Genomic DNA, 5,373 nt, shown 5'->3' on the forward strand with positions numbered 1-5,373 from the left:
CACTTTTCAGATTTCTGTTTGTAAAAAAAAAATGAATAAAAAAAATTGTAATTTTTCTTCCACTTCACTGTCACATGATTAAATGTGCAGATCTGTCAACTAAATTCCCAATAGAATACAGTGAATCATATAGTGTCAAAATATGCACAACAAAAAGTGGCATTTTGGAAAGGGATTGTAAAGATCAGTGTAGATGCTAAATAAAAAAAAAAATCTATACAGTTTTTTTCTAAATATTTGTGACTTGAGACGCTTTTCTGAGTCTGCAGCCAGTTTGTAACTGCTAGAAAGAATGAAAGCCCACAAGCCCACGGACATTCAGCCCTACTCTCAAAACAAATGAAATGTTATCAGTTTTGGCTGGGAGAATGCCTTTTCTCTGCTTAGAAATTGTATAGACCAGAAACAAAGATATCCTACACAAAAGCTGTAATCAAGCCTCACCAGGGACAAATACGCTGGTTTAGAATGACAGCTCTCCGCTTTGATTGATAACAGCAAAAAGCATGATAACTCCTAATCTGATGTAATTTTCAGAAAGATCCTCGCTGACTTCCTGATGGGATCCGATTGTGCCTCCTACCGCAAGTCAAACATGCAAAAGCTTTAAGACCAGAAGCAGCAACACAGAAGCTGATTTGTGGTCTGAGCACGAAGAAACGAGAGACTGGATAAAGTGTCTTTCCGTGTTGTGTAATATCCGACACTTTGTGCCAGATCTTCAGTCAGAGCGTTACTCTGCAAGTGCTTCTTGTTGCAGACAGAGCGTGTTCTTGGCCTCTAACGGGGAGGCAGCTCTCCTCTGAATGTTCTCAGTGAGCTTCAAAGATATGAGATCAGACAGCTGCATGTCAGACTCATTGTCCTTCGTTAACAAGTCTAATTTGTGCCTCATTCTGTCTTCCAGCTCTTCCAAGATCTCAGACAATCATTTTGGCCTCCAGTGGGATTGGAAGAATCATCATGTTGGCACCCATGCTTGCACCATCTGTGATGGAGAGGGCTGTGTGCTTATGGATCAATCTCTCCCTCTCTCGCTCTCACTCACACACACACAATTGTAGATATCCTTACTGTCTTGCAAAAATGTTCACACCCTGCTCTGTAATCATATACTTTATTGCGTTTTTTTATTTTAATGCGTGTGTGTGAAGTGGAAGGAACATGACAATGTAGATAAATCTGAACTTTGTTGCACATTTGCATTTGGAAATGGTCAATATCCAACTCTAAAACATAAATCTCACCATTTGAAGTATTATACTAGATTATAGCTTTTAGCTAACTCACCTGCAGTTCCTTGACATCTCAAGACAGAGAAAGCTCAAGAACATCGAATCAACCAAATAGAGTTTGGAATCAAGATACACCTGCAAATCTTTTGGAACTGTGTATCTTTGCAGAATTCTTCAAGACCCATCAGACTCTAAGGAGCAATTTTCAATTTTCAAAGTTCACATCTCAACTAAATTGAGATATAACTTTGACCGGGCTAACATGCTTATCCTTTGTTCCAAATCTTTATGACTCTGGTTATATGTATAGGGCTGTTATCCTTCAGGAAGTTGATGCTCCTCCCTAGCCTTTGAAAGGTTTTCTTGGTAACTCTGTCCACCATCAACCTTGACCAGCTTCCTTACTGCTACTGTGTGTCCACCATTTATCTCTATATGATGGTATGGTCAGGTTATGTGAACTGTTATTTTTTGTCAAACAGTTTTACATATAAACCACCATGAGGTGAAGGGTGGAACCAGGACCATGTGAGACTAATCACCTGAAAAAGTAGCATCTGGGGGGGTAACAAATCTAAGAAGCTAAGGATAATTGGATAGTGAGAGAATAATAAAAACAATAGATAGTAGGCATAAGCAATTAACTGAAAAATACAAGATAACTACAACAACATCTAAACATAAATGAACATGCCTTTTGTGGCCAGGACCGTCTGGCTTCTGGCTGCCACAAACTGAGTCGTGCCTGCTGAGTGTGTTGGGGGGCTCCAGTGAGAAAGAGGGGAGTCTCCACTGCTTGGTGCTGGCCAGTCTTGTTGGTGGGAGCTTGGGCTGCCACCGTGGCTACATTTGACTTGCATGGTGAGACATGCCGATGTGGCTGGGTCGGTAGGCCTCAGAGCCCTGTGTCTCCCTCTGTGCGTGTTTGGCCTGGGCCTGCTGCTCCTTTGCTCTGCTGGTGATCTGCCTGTGTGGAGGTTGCATGGCTGCCCTGGGGATGTGCATTATGTTTGTCTGCCTGGGGCTTTTGCAGCCTTCTAGAACCAAGGTCCTTTGCTAGTCTTGGTTGGTGTGTGTTGCAGGTCTTTCACTGTCCACAAAGCATTTGTACTTAGGGCACCCAAATGGCTAGCAGCAGTCTTGAACACAGGTTACTAGTACCTCAATGTGGCCTGCCTTCTTTGATGCAAGTTACAGTCTTGATTTAATAAAGTCAGTAATTAGGAAACCATCTCAAGATATGCTGTTTATAGAGCAAATCTTCCCTGGCAAACCAGGCAGCCATCTTCACAATATAGTATTAATATCCACAAAATCATGACATAACTAATACTTGTGTTGACAATTTTCCCCACGTGAGTCGTTATTCTCTGCAGCACCTCCAGAGTCTCCTGATTAAAGCTTCCTTTTCCTGAGTTTTTAAGGTGGACATAAATAATATGGCTAGCTTGGCATACATCCCATTGCAAGTCATCCATGATTTTATACTGAGTTTTGTGATTATTTTAAAATGAACATAAATAAATAAATAAATAAATAAATAAATAAATAAATAAATAAATAAATAAATAAATAAATAAAAAAAATGTTACACTGTTGCCCTGGTCAGTGCATACATTTCCTTTAACATGCCCCAAAGGCGTTTTACTAAAAGTGATTTTTTTTAACCATCTTCTTTTCTGAATGGGAAACTTTTTCACTGATTTACTATTTGAGGGGGTAGCATAGAAAGCTACTGGCCAAAAATTCACCAAAGGCTTTGTAAACAAAGATTCAATCTGTTACTCATTGTAGAAATATCCCTTTATCTCTTTCTGTTGTATCAAAGATTTGGGAGTAGACAGAATTTTAAAACATATGTACCGTATTTACTGTAATAAAGCAAACATATGCATGTTAAGTCACCTTTCATTTCTTCCAACATAATTTAGAGGTAACATGATTTGATTAAAGTTATCTGAACATAAAAAATTCAGGACTACTCTTGGCATCAGTGACTGGATATTGAGTCACATAATTTTGCAAATAATTGAAGACGTTTCTTTAAAAAAAAAAACAAAAACAAAAAACGTTTAGAAATCCCAAAATATAAATGAATTTACATTATATGCATTTGTTGTGGAAGAATCTCAGGTTACGACTGCCTAAGTTTCATTTGTGTTCTATGTTTTCTAGCCTGTTGGATATTTGTCTGTTTTCCTCACAGAAATCACACCATTCACTGCCAAACTGTGGGAATGAAACTCGCCACGGTTTTCTGCAAACACGCCCCACAAGCTCACAATGGAAAACCATCAAGAGGCAGCCTGAAACAAACATATGAGCACAACCTGCTCCCAGGTAGTAATTGTTAACACATTGAGAGTTTGTAAAACTGGCAGGGATCATTCCCTCCCACTCTTTCTAAGTTTTTTTTATATTTTCCACATGGAATAATTTTCCCAGCACCATGTTTTTGTCATTTCTGCACCCCATGTTGAGATGTTTTGAGGCAGGAACTCCATTAAAATACTACTTTGGGATCCTTCAAGTTTTATTCCCTGTCGTTTCACAGCTGTCAGAGGAACACTGTGTCTTGGTATGTGTCTTTAATCTGTGCATGAAAAGCTGAGGCAAATATTAAAATGGGAAATAAAGCCACACAATGACTGCGGTTTTAAACAATGGCAAACAACTACGCTTTTATTTTGAGAGCACACAAACCCACACAAGCACACGTACCCGTCTGCATTGTCTATCCTCCATCTGATAAATGCCACCCTGAGGGAAACAGTAATAAGTCAGTCACCTGAATATTCATCTAGGGGTGCGCCTTGTGTGACTGGCGATAAAGCTTCACAGAAAGAGGGGAGCGTGGGGTACAGAGGGTGTTGCTAGTGGCACAAAGATGGCAATCACAGAGAGCATGCAGCAGAGGCAGAGAGAAAAGAGCCTCTTGAGACAAGAGGTGAAGAAAAGTGAACCAGATTTTTTACATAAGAGATGTGACAAAAAAAAAAAAACTATGAACCTGCTCATATATCGAGTGATGAGTGAATTGGATGTTTTTTGTTTTTTGTTGTTGTTTTTTTTAACAGATGTTTAGGTTAAGAGAAGAGAGGGGACCTGAGACTGATACCCAGTAGACAGAGCATGACTTGATACTTCACCTGACTTTCAACATTTTTGTTTTGGTTACACTTAAAAGGACTACGGTCTAAAATCCTAATTTCCATCATATATAACGACAATACTTTAAATCAAAAATATTATTTGCTGTAAAAACATTTTCATTTGTGGAGGAACCCAAGAGAAAAGTGAAACACTGGTGCAAGACATTTTTTTTTTTTTTATTTCAAACAAAAAATGAAAATAAAACAGCTAAAAAAATAATAAAACAAGTAATAGTCATGTCAATTTAAACAGATAATAGATGGAAGGACATTTTTAGCGTTTTTACCAGGTTAGCCAATAAATGTGGAGGGATCTGATGACCTTCTTTGTTTTGACGTTTCAGTGTAAGAGTGTAAATTATTACTGTTCCAACAATACGCTTTGCTCCATTAGTTTGAGTTTTACTGCTTGGGGCTTTGGTTTTACACATGAGAAATATCTGGGCAATTAACCACCAATCAATGATTCACTTATCAGTGAAGCAGCATAGAAAAAAAAAGTGTCTTCATCTTGTTGGGATCAGGGTTCAGAATTAGGCTGATAAACCTGGAGAGCATCAGGGCTGAGACATTTAGATGTCAGAGACTCGAGTTTTGCCAAAACAGGAAAACAACTGGAAACTGAAACAATAAAAATGGCATCATGTCTAAACTTAAAGATTACACCTTAATTATAATGTGTATTAAAGGTTTAAATAAAAAAATATGATTTATGTTCTGCTTTGTATGCTGAAATAAGCAAATACATTAGCATTTTGACCTTGTCCTCCACTGCACTCTGTGAATGCAATCACAGCTCAATTAAACCTCAGTCACGCAGCTACAAATAGTCCCAAATAGCCAGCGACCAATGACTCCTGTCAGTTTAATAGGCTGTTTTCTGAAGCTGTCGTGTAAGTTGCGGAGTACAACCAACCTCCTTTAATGAGATATGCAAATTCTTATTATAAACCCAATGACGCTGCACCATAATTAACCCTAATATT

The sequence above is a fragment of the Poecilia mexicana genome, unplaced genomic scaffold, assembly GCF_051168715.1.
Source record: "Poecilia mexicana isolate PSO_F unplaced genomic scaffold, ASM5116871v1 scaffold_9, whole genome shotgun sequence".
NCBI lineage: Eukaryota > Metazoa > Chordata > Actinopteri > Cyprinodontiformes > Poeciliidae > Poecilia > Poecilia mexicana.